This window comes from Polypterus senegalus, chromosome 8 (genome assembly GCF_016835505.1).
Source record: "Polypterus senegalus isolate Bchr_013 chromosome 8, ASM1683550v1, whole genome shotgun sequence".
In the NCBI taxonomy this organism is placed as follows: domain Eukaryota; kingdom Metazoa; phylum Chordata; class Cladistia; order Polypteriformes; family Polypteridae; genus Polypterus; species Polypterus senegalus.
Window position 1 is genome coordinate 185,386,180 of NC_053161.1, and position 15,229 is coordinate 185,401,408.

The window sequence follows — 15,229 nt, forward strand, 5'->3', positions numbered from 1 at the left end:
ACACAATGGGATCAATACTGCTCAGAAATATTGATGTTTGACTTGCAGGGGTTCTTCAAAGGTAGGGAAAGTCAACTCTTAAAAGTATGTACTTCTCTGTAAAAAAGGCTTTAGTGTCAGTGCTGTGGTTGTTGTGTGTCAAAATGGTTTATATCATCGGAAAGACGAGACTTTGAAGTTTCATTTGATGGGTAGTATGTCGAGATGCATGGCAGATGGGCATGCACACATTACTGTAACGTTTTTAAAACGCTGTTATGTCCCGGCACCGGTACGGGTGCGCGTTAAGAGGTTAAAGAAGCTATGAAAAAGAAAAGGGAACATTTTAAAAATAACGTAACATGACTGTCAATATACAGTATTTGTTTTGTGAGTGTTACTGAGTGTTGCTGTCATCAAGGATTTGATTATCATTATTTCTTTCAATCAGGTTCGTATTTGTAGGATGTGTTGTGTTCAAGTTACATTCTGTGTTTGTCAATCGTTGTAAAGATGACAGGTTTCATTCATCGATTCGTTTCTTACTGCATCAATAAACAGCTCGTCTTCTTCTTTATCTGAGACCCGACACACTGCATGCACAGGTTTTTTTTTTTTATACTGACTTCCTTTAGCGGGACATTGACTTTTTCCACCGTGTGCTTTGTTTCCGCAGTAGCTGGATTTATGAATATGCTTATCAGACGCTTCATATTTTTTGCTGCCTTTTCAATTGTGTAATTCGGTTTTGTTCAGCGCTCTTTGGAACTGTTGCTTTTGTCTGTACACTGCGTCAGTTCACGTGAGCCGCTCGGTGTACATGCATCGAAGTTTCCCAGCTGTGCTGGTGCCATCTCGTGCTATGTCCATGGCTGTATCTAATGTTACCGAGGTCCCGGCACTTAAAACTTTCTCTCGCAGTTTTGCTGAGTTTGTGTCAAACACCACCCTGACCATCTCATCTTCCTCTGCATAAGCACAGTCCTTCACCCGTGAATATTTACCCGTGGCAGTTTGCTATTGGATTGCCGCTGACGGACGGCCTTATATGAATAGGCACTAAATTACAAACGCCAGCGGCAGCCTGTCTATGAACTTAATTTAAAGTGTAGGTTTACATCGTGCTTTGTTTCGAAGTAGCAGAACTCATGAATATGGTTGTATATGTAACTCGCTTCGCTTCTTATTGTTTCGCTGCCTTCTCAATTATATAATGCATGTTTTCTTCAGCGCTTTTGGGCCTCTTCCTGGTTTTCTACGTACTGCGTGATTACGTGGAAGGCGTGATGATGTCACACGAAACTCCGTCCCCACGAGTTTCAAGCTCATCTCCATTACAGTAAATGGAGAAAAACAGCTTCCAGTTATGACCATTACGCATAGAATTTCGATATGAAACCTGCCCAACTTTTGTAAGGAAGCTGTAAGGAATAACCCTACTAAATTTCAGCCTTCTACCTACACAGGAAGTTGGAGAATTAGTGATGAGTGAGTCAGTCAGTCAGTCAGTCAGTCAGTGAGGGCTTTGCCGTTTATTAGTATATATATATATATATATATATATATATATATATATATATATATATATATATATATATATATATATATATAACTAATGGCGACAAGCAGAATGCACTATATGATAGCAAGAGTTAAACAAAATAAGACGCCTCACTCATGGATTCCTGGCTCTTTCAATGAATATTTACTTTTGCACTGTATCATTGTAATCGCTCCTTTTATTAGTATTATAATTAACCCTCATCTTTTCTTGAGATCACATTTAATAACCTTAAATGTTATCTTTGGTCTGACTTAATTAAAACGGAGTAGACAGAAAATAAAGGTTTATTCCTGTACTATGCCATGATATAGGTAAGCACATTTGAGAAAGAAAAGGTGAAATCCTTAAATCACAGATGTTATTATTCGATCAAGTATTGAAATATTTCATTTATTAATACTTTACAATACTTTGTGGCGCACAAAAGTAACGAGTCCGCTACGAAGCAAAGACGCCGTCAGTGGCTCAACTAACTAAGGTGGTTGCTTTTTAAATTCTGAGCGTAGTGCTAGCCCGAGTCCAATCCGAATGAAAGACTCATCATATTTAATTAATAATAATTAAAGAAATAATCTGGAGTGAAATCTTTATAACCAATTTGAACTAAATAATTTTGAGAGATACTGTGTAAGGATCGCATAAGAGATCTTTTCGAAAATCATCCCCACTTAGAATCGCCATCAAAATGCGATGACTAATTGCGTAAGGCAGCTCATATATTTACATTAATTCATTTTCCATTCATCGCCATTTGACGTCCATTGAATAAGGTGATAACAAACCCACTGTGGTAGATCAGGTTGAATTTGCTCTGCTGCACCAAACATTCAAAGGTGTCAATCCGGAGCACATCAGAGAGGCTGAGAGACATGGCGCAGATCAGTCACCGGCACACTGACACACAGACACACACAGGACACTCCAAGGTGAGCAGTGCATGGATCAAGGTCGGCATTAAAGATCCTCTTGAGTGCTGAGGCAACAAAAAGCAGCGGGATAAACACATCTGGATCTGCTGTCGAAAAAGCATTTGCTTTTAACAGCAGCATCCCTCCCTCGTGAACACATCTTCAAGGTCCGGACAGGCGATCAGTAAAAGGTTCTCTTGGTCACAGCACAGTGTAATAATAAAACATTTCCTAAAACATATAGTTGTCCAGTCTGTATCATTCCTAAGCAATCTTCCAGTTATAGAGGCGCAATCCCAGTTACTAACACATTTACCGTGTAGCACTCCCCCCCACCTCCAACACTCAAAGTAAGAACACATTCTACCTTATTAATTTAATATTTAAGAATTTAAACCACTAAACCTGCCATCAACAACTACAATAGCAGTTCGTCACTCAAATATTTTTTTTGTTATAGACATAAAACAAGATGCCCATTTCCATTTGATATATCTTTACTAGTGTTCTCGCCTTGCTCGCTCTCGGTCCACGGTGGAATTTGCTGTTAAATGAAAAAAAAAAGAAAAACAGACTCTTTTGGGTGACAATTCACAGTGGGTGCACATGGGACCTGAACCCACCCAAGACTTATTATGGAGCGGCAACACTACCGCTGCACCACTACTGTTTTAAGCAGAGTGGATGTATATAATGTATGTTTTTTATGTATGTATGTATGTAATGAAGATGAAAACAATTATATATACGTAGATGTATATTATATGACATAGTTCAGTGTTACATGAAAACGTTGCATGAGGCAAAGAATGGATATTTATGAGAGTATTATAGTGAGAGATGTGTCGTCACCCATATTACTAATGCTCTTCTTTGCAGCATTGTGCATTCTACAAGTCAGCATTTGTATGATGTAAATTTATAATTTTATTTTTTGCCACAAAGTATTATCGGGCACAATCATTTAACATGTATGGATCATCCACAAACATTCATTTCACCAGGGAATTCTGTCGAGTTTTTGAACTCTGTTGATGCCATATGTACTTCAAACTGGAGCTCGATGAATAATGATTCAAAGCACTAAGCAGACATGGGCACTGGAATCGTCAAGCTTGGTTTGAAGCACTGAGCAGACATGCACACTGAGATTGCATCATGACGGGGCTTCGAAGCCTCAAACATGCGCACTTGGTTAACTGAGGCTTCGAAGCCTCGATCAGACATGTGCGCTGGTTACTGAATCTTTGTGAAGCATCAGCACACTCAAAGGCATTGACCTCTATATTTTGAGAGTCTATCTGACACTTAACTCTCTAGTTATATTTTGTAATTCATATTGACATTACACACTTCAGTTTATAGTTAATTGACGGCCTGAAACTACAATTCAGGTAGTTGCTTAGAATTAATTATTGTTCTTGTGGATTGCTGTGATTTCCTTTGTCTAATACATAGTGTCAAAGATATATTGTCATATATCAACTTTATATACAGTATATAAAAAGATTAGGTAAATCATGCAAACTTTTTATGGAACGCTTAATTTTGTTCAAAACTGTACATCATATAGTATACATCTATAAATATAATTTTTTCGTCTTCATTAGGAGAATACAACAATGATACTCTCGTGTCAATTAAAACATTTTAACGTGCATATGTCAAACAACATATTTCATCCGCCGCAGTAAGAACAGTAGTAGTAGTTCAGTTGTGCAGAGCTCGTTAATTACGGTCATCCCTCACCTATCGCAAGGGTTATGTTCCAGAGCCCCCCGTGATAGGTAAAAATCTATGAAGTAAAAACCATACGTTTATATGGTTATTTTTATATTGTCATGCTTGGGTCACAGATTTGCACAGAATCACAGGAGGTTGTAGAGAGACAAGAACTTTATTCAAACACTGCAAACAAACAGTTGCCTCTTTTTCAAAAGTTTAAACGTCTCTATGACAAGATAGAGATGACAGTTCCATCTCACAATTAAAAGAATGCAAACATATCTTCTTCTTCAAAGGAGTGCACATCAAGAGCACAGAATGTCAGAAAGAGAGAGAGAAAAGCAAACAATCAAAAATTAATAGGTGCTGTTCGAGCTTTTAAGTATGCAAAGCACCGTGCAGAAGCATATCGCTTGACAAAGCCGCCGCAAGTAAGCCCAGCAAGGAAGGGAGCAATGTGAAGTTAGTCTTTCACTATTTTTTAGACAAGTGTCCGTATCCTCTAGGGGTGCAAATAGCTCCCCTGCTCACACCCTCTCCGTCAGGAGCAGAGAATGTCAGAGCAAGCGAGAGAGAGAGAAAAGCAAACAATCAAAAATCAATAGGGGCTGTTTGGGCTTTTAAGTATGCGAAGCACCGTGCGGGAAGCATATCGCGCAACAAAGTAACAAGTAAGCCCAGCAAGGAAGGGAGCAATGTGAAGGTAGTCTTTCAGTGTTTTTTGAGGAGCGTCCATATCCTCTAGGGGTGCAAACAGCCCCCCTGCTCACAATTTTATATTTGAGGAGTTTTATTTAATATGTAATACATGCTCTGATTGGGAAGCTTCTCAGCCATCTGCCAATAGCGTCCCTTGTATGAAATCAACTGGGCAAACCAACTGAGGAAGTATGTACCCAAAATTAAAAGACCCATTTGCCACTGAAACCCATGAACCAGCGAAAAATTTGCGATATATATTTCAATATGCTTACATATAAAATCTGCGATAGAGTGAAGCTGCAAAAGTCGAAGTGTGATATAGCGAGGGATTACTGTATCCCGATTAGGTGGCTCAATGGTATTGCAACTGTCTCTCAGTAAAAACACCAGGGATTCGCGTCGTTGATCCTCCTTTTGTGAAAGGTTTTTTTTTTTCCAATTCCTCCATTTAAAATTTCGAACTTGGACAGATAGCGAGCAAATCAAGCTATCGAGGGAAGATTGGGCTGCCGTGGTCGGGCAGGGAGCACACATATATATACACACACACACACATTATCAACAAAATAATAATGATAATATGAGAGAATTCTAAACAGTTTGCAGGTTTGTGCTAATGACATAGCTACTATAGATTATTAATGCCAGTGGGCGAGTGCGTACGCGAGTACTGTTGGTGTATTTGCTCACTTCAAGGTGACAAGTAGCCTCTCTTCAGGACTAACACTGACTCACATACAGGTTGACTGGCGTGTCATATGGTGCTGTACCAGCTGCAGTAGGCAATCAAAACTCAAAACTGAAAACCCACAGTATCTGAAGAACTTATGTGGAAGTCGAAGCACTTCTTCACAGATTACATAGAGGCTTCTTTTCTTCACACGCTGTGCAGTCAGATGGTGAACCCAATACCAGCGCTGGTGTTTTTTCTGGCTACGTCACCATATCAGGAGGATTTTTAACACAAGAAGTTAAATGTTCAGGTCTAATAAAGCCAACTGATCCACAGGTCACAAATCCAATGAAGGATGAGTCTCAAACCCCACAGGCTAAAAACACTCTGGACTGCCTGATAACTGCAGGTAAACACACAAAACGATAATCTGGTCTACAGGTTGGTGTTTACCAAAGGCAAACAAACACAAAAGTAACATCATATTGAAGTCAAAATAAACGCCACTACAAAACACAACTTCAACGCCTCGGTCGCTCTGAGCGCATTCATTTAACTAAGATTTGAACGCCCGTGTAGACAGGGCCTTAGCAAGATGGAGGCAGTTGGCGGTGTGTCCCTGTGAAGCTGATCACTTAATGTCACATACACAATGTCTGACTTTTGTTAAGTACATAACTCCACATGTGTTCATTCATAGTTTTGATGCCTTCAGTGAGAATCTACCAATGTAAATGGTCATGAAAATAAAGAAAACACATTGAATGAGAAGGTGTGTCCAAACCTTTGGCCTGTACAGTACGTTATTAAGGCAACACCACAAACCTGGTAGAACACATGGAAGTCAGACACATTGCTGAACTCGAGGAGATCAGAAGAGAGCAGAGACACTCAGGCTAGAGAGACTGGCACAGGTGCCAAAGGGCCATAGTCGGCTCTTAAAGAAGCCTTCAAGAAAGGTTGGCAGTACCCAGGAACATTAGTACTGTAAACTGATGCAGGGGGTCTTGAAACTGTTTGAATAGACAAAAAACAATGTCTGCTTTTAGTGAGGGGTAAATTACATTTATAGCTTGATGAATTGACATACTTAGAACACATTTTCAAACTTTCTGTATTTATTATGTCCATTGTGTATAAAAAAAAAAAAAGTATTTCTCGATACTAGCTTTATTTCACTCAAGCTTTAAAAACAGAGCTAAAAATGGCAGTCCTGAGTGTTACTCCAGTAATAACGGTATCTCAAGTTGTTCACAGCCCAAGTGTTGCTCGCTCCTGCCAGTGATACAAACAGTGATGTTGGGGATCCTCTCATCAGCAGTGATGGCGAAGTGAATGTGTCTTCAGGCAGTGCAACTGAAACGGACAGGGAAACTGAAAGAGATTCTATAACGCTCGCTTGGTATTTGCATCGTTATCATACTTTTCCACTTCACACCGTGTACTTTGTGTTTTGTACGTTTTACAGTAAAAAAAAAAGTCATTTTTTGAGACAGCATGCTTTTTACATATGTTTTCGAGAAAAAATGTAACGATAATGGTTGTTGTTCTTTCACAGATCATTTACAGGAACTGAACACGTTTAATAATTTCTGTTAATAAACAAGTAAACAAGTCTGATCGATGGCACTTTATGTAATAGTTTACTAATGCAGTGTTTAAAATGTGACTTTTTGACATCCTGAGTTTTTATAGAAGATTAACCATTCTTACAAGATGACACTCTGCCTGCATCAGTATCGGTATCAGCATCGCCAATGCTGGCTTCAGTATCACCTGGTATCGGATAAAAAAGAAAACCAACAGCATCAGTCATCACTAATTTTCAGGTGTAAATACTGAAGAGTAGGTTTTCAATTTGAATAATAAATTTTGGATACAAATAATCAAGAGTTGTGAAAACGTATTTACAGACAAAGATAATGAACAGTGTGGGACAGGCCAGTGTACGGCGTGACAATCAACCTGTCTTTATATTGGATGGCTTTGTCAACAGCAGTGTAGGACAGACTGACATTACCATTTTTAACACGGCTAGAACACAAGTCCTGTTTTAAAATGCTGCTGCCAGACACTCGTATTACCAGGTAAAAACCCTGTTTCAATGGCCGGGCGCCTCACCTGAACGCAGCTTTCATGCCTTACCTGATAAGACAATCGATACCAGACCGTGTTAACATGCAGGGACGTCTCTCAGAGGCAGAAGATGGACACTCAAGTTCAAACAAAGAACTATAAATCAAGGAGGAGTAACACTGTTGGACAGCACTTTGCACCAGTGGTCAGTCATGAGGATGGGCTTATGCAAACTCAAAACACCAACAGCAAGACCTCTTCCATTAAAAATCCTTATAAGACGCAGATCATCTCATCAAGCTTTCAGCTCTCAGCCTGACCATAACTTTGGCTGTCCATAGCTTACAGGGTTTGGCCGTAACAGACGTTGGAGCATTCGCTTTACTCCGAAGGGCAACAGAAGTCATTTGGAAAGGTGGAAGACTTGTCTGCACTGGAGTTGGATGAGGGTGACATGAGCCTACACCTTACTGAAGAATAGCTAGAGCACAAGCTGAGATGGTATCTTAAAGTCCACATGTTCATCTTGCTTGATATGACAAATAACTAATCAACAATTTTTTAAAAGACATGACGTTGGTAGCAACAAGAGGACCGACATGGAGTGTTGAACCCCAAAAGAAACTGCAGAAGGGGTGACCATAGGCAAGCTCCTAAAACAAAGATCTTTCCACATGTTTGGAGGAAGTCAACCAATAAAGCAAAAAGCCTCACTCACGTCACACTATAAGTACACTTGCTTTGATTTTGAGATCTATAAAGTGTGATTTAATTGATAGGACACAGTGTGGAAGACGAATGTTCTCTTCGTTCCCTTGTACTAATTCATGTCTGAGCAGTCAGCTTGTAGAAGCCTGCTTTGTTTCAGCAAAAAGAAAAATATTTGTGCAAAGGACTCAAGGTCTATGCATTCCACACATGAGTCTGCCTTATCACATTGTTCCTTAGCTTACATCTGAACGTCATAACAAAAGGAGCCAAGAAATCACGTTTTAGAAGGGGCTCAAGGATTGTGTATAACAAATGTGTTGACTGTTGCATTTTATACTGATATTAAATCACGCATTCCAGAGGTATAAAACTGGACCCCACCCAACAGACGGGGTTCAGAGGAGCCCTGACATTTTCATGTATTGATTGTCTGCTTTTCTGAAACTTTTCTCACTGTGAATCTCAATAATAAATAATAAAGCTGCTTTATTGTTTCACCTGCTGTCTGGTCTGAAAACTTCGTCCACAGTTTTGGCACCCAAACGTGGGGCAGGAGACGGCAGACGGCTCCTTGTGCAGGATCGTCCAGAGGACCGTGGTGGAGCCGATTCCGGCCGGGTCGGGTCCAGCTTCGGTACTAGTAGGATTGGCCTGCCTTGGGCGTTTCCTGCGTGGGGAGTCCCTGACCTCCTCCTAGCCGATCTGAGGCCACGACTTGACGGGCATTTCCAGGCAGGTGGACGGACTCGCGGTGAGTATATCGGGGGATCCCTGTTAGTTGAGTTTGACTGGTGTGCTAAAAGTATTACGAATATAGAAAGAAAAAGAATAAAAGCATATGCAAAATAAAGAATAAGAGAGCATACTGTATCAGACCCATAGGGGGGTTCTAGGGACTCACGGAAGGTGACTTTGGGACCCTACGGAAAACGGCACAGTGTGAATGTTAGCTAGTCATCCCTGTGAAGTGGATTAGAAAGAGGCGAGTGGCACACTTCTATAATTTGAGGAGTGGGGGTGAAAGGGCGTATTTAGAGAATGTGTGTCTAAATAAACGGGAGGTCGTGTTTTTCATCTGCTGTCTGGTCATACTCTTGTTTCAATGGGTTGCTAAGGTGACGGAGACAATACCCTGGCAGATTGACGCATACAAACCGTCTGATGAAGGGATCGGGGTAAAAACCTCCATATCCTGGACTCCACGGGGCGTATTGATGTAGGATTCTGCTGATGCGAATAACGGACACGAAGTCACCTGAAGCTGTAATCCGGGAATAGGAGCGGACGGCGGGTGGAACGGGGTTTATCGAGGGCTGAGTCATTTTCTGCTGATATCCTGCCGCTCACTATGGGAAAAACAAATAGCAAGCCAGTCAAACAGTCCCCCAAGAGTCCTAAAAACTTAACGTTAGAAGGGTTGTTTTTGGAGGATTGCCGGGCTCCTAGTGTGCTGTCGGGATCGAAAGGCGGGTGCCCTCGAAGGCTCATTGAAAAGAGGACAGGATTAAATTTTAAAAAGGCATGTCGAAAGTGGAATAAGGACAGTGCAGGTAGATGGCCAGTGGAGGGAACCAGGGATATTAGTGAGATACAGGAGATTAGAAAAATACTGTGCAGAAATACACAGGGTTGTTGTAATGGAGGTCCGTATTGGATGGATATGTATGACAGATGGGAACTGGTCATTAAAGACCGTACGTTGGAAGCGGCACAGAAACGGAATGAGCTTTTAGTTGCTGAACTTAAGAATAGAAAGGAAAAAGAAGAGCTGCTAATAGCTTTACAGAAAGTGCAGGCTGATTTGGAACCCCATTCTGAAGGAAGGAGGAAGAGGAGTGATAAAAAAGACCCTTTATATCCTATGCTCTCTTCCCCAACACTTTCCCCACAACCCCTTCCACCGCCACATTCAATCATTGCCCCAATGTCTCCTGTGGTTACCGATGCCCCAGCTACTGATGATTTCTTTGATGCACAATATCAGTTCCACCCCTCCTCACTTACAGATCCTGATGATGAGACTGACGGTCACTTGTTAGGGGCTATGGGAGACTCTTCAAACTCACACAAAAAGCCTTCCATTTCACAACGTACTAGAAGAAAGACTCTCAGAGATAAGTCCCCTGAAAACCCGCAGAGCATGCTGAACAACAGACTAAACAAAAAGAGTCAGACGCTCAGATTAAGTTAATTGCGGCACAAATGAATTATTATGCAGGTGGAGCCGCCTCAGGCAGGGATCGAGGATATAGAGAACGTGGATTTTTCTGAGGACAGGGGCGAGGCCGGGGGAGAGGTCGCGGATTTTTGCTTCCTAATCCGAATTCTTCATCTGCTCAGCCGCCTCTCCCCTCAGATCAAGCACCTACATCTTATGCCTGTTATGGGTGCGGTGAGACGGGACACTTCCGCCGCAACTGCCCATATCAGTTTCCTCCCCCACCTCCTTTACCTGCACCTGAGGATATTTCTTGGTCCTAGGAATTCGCAGGGACCCCCAGCCACTCTCTTCAGTTGCCTTTGCTCACTCGTCATGCGGACACAGATCCTTTATTGACTTTGCTGGTGAATGGCACTGAAACTGCCTTTCTTGTTGATACTGGAGCTACACGTTCCACCCTTTCGCTGAAGGAGGTCCCTGCCTCGAACGATAAAGTGATTGTTCTTACCGCTTCTGGCCAACCACATGTTTTGCCGGTGTCTCAACCTCTTCGGGTTCAGCTTCATTCTAGTGGTTCCACTTTGATGCACAGGTTTTTGTTAAATCAGCTCTGCCCTGTTAATCTGTTAGGAAGGGATCTGATGTCTAAGCTCTCCCTTTCTATTTCTCTAACCGAACGAGGGTTTTACTATTCTATTCCTAAACTTCTGTGGCAAACCTTCCCCCACACTAAGCCCTCTTTTGCAGCCTGGACCCTGAACATCTCCTCACACGCCATTCTCCTTAAAGCCCTACACTCTTTCCCTTCATGTCTTCCTCCCCACTTGCAAGTCCCCAACACCCTTCATTGCACTGCCCAGTATTTCCCTGCTGAAGTGGACACACCTTGGTTAGAATCTTTTTTTTCTTCAGGCACTAGCCCAGAGACCCTTCATATCCCTTGCATTTTTTTCTCATCCACTAAAGCCGCTGTTCCAGTGCACCTCACATATTCACAAAGTGTTTTTTATTTAGGTGGTTCAGTTCCCCATGTTTCTTTAGCCAAATCTAGCACCACTCACTGGGTCGAGGTTGGGGAGTGGGTGGGATGGTGTATTGATAGGATAGACTGGCTGCATGTTGCTCCGGGTATTTTTGACACTTCAGATCATTTGATAACTAAGGTTTTACTCCGGGATGACATTCCGGTTGTCCGTTCGTTATGCCGTCCCACCCTTTCCGCATTTTCATTACAGACTTCATACCCCTCTTGGCTTTCCTCGCTTCCCGATACACTGTGGTCCCAGGGGAAAAATGATTATGGCAGGATGGCGCACTGTGAGCCGCTGGTGATTTTCCCAAAATCGTACTTCCGCCCGCATCACGCCCAGTATCCTCTCTCTTCAGAAGCAGAGGCTGGCATCTCCGTCGTGCATTCCGATCTCGTGAAACGTGGAGCAATCATTCAGATTAAATACTCTCCAGTCAACTCCCCCATTTTACCTGTTAAAAAGGCTGATGGTTCATGGCGTTTTGTTCAAGATCTGTGACATGTTAATTCTGCAATTTTTCCTAGGGCACCTATTGTTCCTAATCCTTCCACTATCCTTTCTACGATACCCCCATCCGCCTGCTATTTCTCTGTTATTGACCTTGCTAATGCTTATTTTTCTGTTCCCGTGCACCCCGACTCTCAATTCTGGTTTGCTTTTACTTTCCAAAACCGCTGTTGGACGTGGACTGTTATGCCTCAGGGATATACTGAAGCCACATGTGTATTTGGACAAGCTCTTGCTCAAAATTTAGAAGGCTATTGGCCAGATAAAGAAAGTGTACTAATACAGTATGTAGATGATATAATGTTATGTAGTACTATCGAAGAAGATTGTGCACATGATACTCAGCAATTGTTATCATTTTTAGCTGAAAATGGCCATAAAGATTCTAAAGCAAAACTGCAGTTAATTTAAACAACTGTGAAATATCTAGGTCATGAAATTTCTTACGGAACAAGAGCTCTCTCTAGCGATCGTATCAACACCATTCAAAATCTTTCTAGACCTGTTACAAAGCAACAGGTTATGTCTGTATTAGGCATTCTAGGATACTGCCGGCAATGGATTTTAAACTTCACTGAAAGAGCACAGCCTTTACAACTTTTAGTGAACTACCCTGATCTCCCCCTGTTTCCTGCAGAGGCATTAGCTCTCTTGGAAATGTGTTCTTTTAATATTGTGGCTTATTAAATAATTAAACAATATCATAATATACCAGAAAAGGCAATATCCCTCCCATAGTGATTACGGTACAAGAATCACATGAGACAAAATATCTTTTAGCTTACATTTACTGACGTTTTACGCAGTTACAGACGGGGAGGCATATGGACAGACTTTATCCAGGTGGGAATCTGGATCAACACAGTCAGCCATTTTCTCCGTCCCTACGCTGGGAGGTTTTTCGACAACTCTTTGTGTCGACGCGAGCCTCGAAGGGTCTGGCCACTGTCCAGACCTTTTATAATGTCTTGCTTCATTTGCTGGTCTTCTCTGTCTCCAAACAAGGGCTGAATTCCTCTCCCACAAAATACAGAAATATCATAGTGCTTACATGTCGATTCTCATTCTCCCAAGAAGGAAAGAAGGTTTGTGCTGATAGAGGACAGAAATACCCTAACCTGTGTTTAAGCTGACTATACAAGCCTCCAGTTGTCTTTGGCTATCTAATCCAATGCTTGGTCAGCAATTCTAACTGCTGAGCCCCTGTGTGCCACAGTTAACATGCACATGTGAATAAAACTCATAACAGTACTGTCCAGATACAGTGACATAAAGAAAAATGTAGCATTACACCCCCTTTCTGGTCAGGTGGTCTGGAATGATCAAGCTGAGGGGGCTCTATGTGACTTAAAACATGCTCTCCTCTCTGCGCCAGCATTGGGCCTTCCTGATTATGGGCGTCCCTTCACTTTGTTCGTGGACGAAAAGGGGGGATATATGACTGCAGTTCTTACACAACTCCATGGAGAAAAACAAAGGCCAATAGCCTATTTTTCGAAAAAATTGGATCCAGTGGCTGGGACTTCCAACCTGTCTCAGAGCTGTAGCAGCCACAACAGAGGCCGTGCTAGCCAGTACAGATATAGTGCTCATGAGCCCCCTAGTGGTAAAAGTGCCTCACGCCGTACACTCCATTTTAGTACAGGCTAAAACCTCACATCTCACTACTGCTAGGGCAATACACTACCAAAATGTACTCTGTACTTTGTCAAACGTTACCATAGAAAGGTGCTCCACCTTAAATCCAGCTACATTGCTTCCAACTGAAAATCAAGGGAGCCCACAATTGTCATGACGAAATAACTAAGGTTATAAAACCTAGACCAGACCTGCAGGAAACACCCTTAGGAACAGGGGAGATAATTTTTGTGGATGGATGTTCTTTACGATTGGAAAATGGAGCACCTTCAACCAGCTATGCAGTGGTCAAAGGTGACCACCTGCTGGAAGCAAACCGAATTTCTTCAAGTTTGAGCGCACAGGCAGCTTAATTGATAGCTCTCACCGAGCTTGTCAGTTGTCAGAGGGAAAAATTGTAACTATCTATACTGATTCTAGATATGCTTTTAGAGTCTGCCATGATCATGGGGCATTATGGAAACTCAGGGATTCAAGACCAGTACTGGCAAGTCCATTCAGCATCAAAAACTAAAGAATCCCTCTTAGAAGCTATAACAAACCATCAAAGCTTGGCTAGTTAAATGTCAAGCCCATACTGAAAAACAAGATCCTATTAGTAAAGGAAATAAACTGGTCGATCACTTTGCAAAACAAGCTGCTTAATAATACCCAATCTCTTTATTCCAACAGACAGATAACAGAGATTCTGATAATTTAGTCATTTCTTTACAGAGTTCAGCTTCAGAAAAGAAAGACGAACCTGGTCCAAGAAGGATCATTGGTGGAGATCTGGACCCATAAGCAAACTAACAAACCTTTCCTTCCTAAAGCTTCTTTCCAGGTATGGCAAAAATTGCACATGACCTGGATCATGCTGGAAAGGATGCAATGGTTCAAGATGTTGAGAGACATTGGGAAGCTGTAGGTTTCTCTACATATGCAGAGCAGTTCTGTGCTGTGCATTATGTCAGAAATTTAATGTAGGAAAGGGCACCCAGGTAAGTCCGCCGTTACACCTAACCTAATGGGTCCATTCGAACACCTTCAAATGGACTTCATTGAATTAACACCATCAAAGGGGTACCGATACTGTTTAGTAATTGTTGATGTGTTCTCCCGATGGGTGGAAGCTTTCCCTTCCAAACACGCAGATGCCAAAACTGTGGCAAAAGCTTTGATAAAGGAAATCATTCCTAGATGGGGAATACCACAGAAATTACAAACTGATAATGGTACATTTGTAAATTCTGTGATTGATGAATTAACCACCTGGCTCCAGATAAATGTGCATCATTATTGCAAATACCACCCCAGAGTGGAGGTATTGTGGAGATGCAATGGTACCTTGAAATCTAAATTGGCTAAAATCTGTGAGCAAACAAATTTAACTTGGCCTGATGCTCTGCCTCTGGCCTTGATGGGATTAAGGGAAGAACACATGGCAGTTAGGGCGGTCGCCATTCGAAATTCTGACCGGACGGCCCATGCCAGTCGGCATGGTCATAGGTAATGTTACACTGCATACTGTGGACAATGATCTTCTTTCCAGTCTTACAGGTCTCCAAGCTTCTC

At 41.9% G+C, this 15,229-nt stretch overlaps 1 protein-coding gene across 1 annotated transcript in view; it reads right to left on the bottom strand.

The window, feature by feature from the left end:
- Positions 1–15,229, bottom strand: part of LOC120533526 (zinc finger protein 664-like) — a 210,087-nt gene that overhangs the window by 48,207 nt on the left and 146,651 nt on the right. The window contains exon 2 of the mRNA XM_039760453.1: positions 889–893. The gene's annotated coding sequence lies outside the window, so the exon portion shown is untranslated. The remainder of the gene's footprint in view (positions 1–888; positions 894–15,229) is intronic.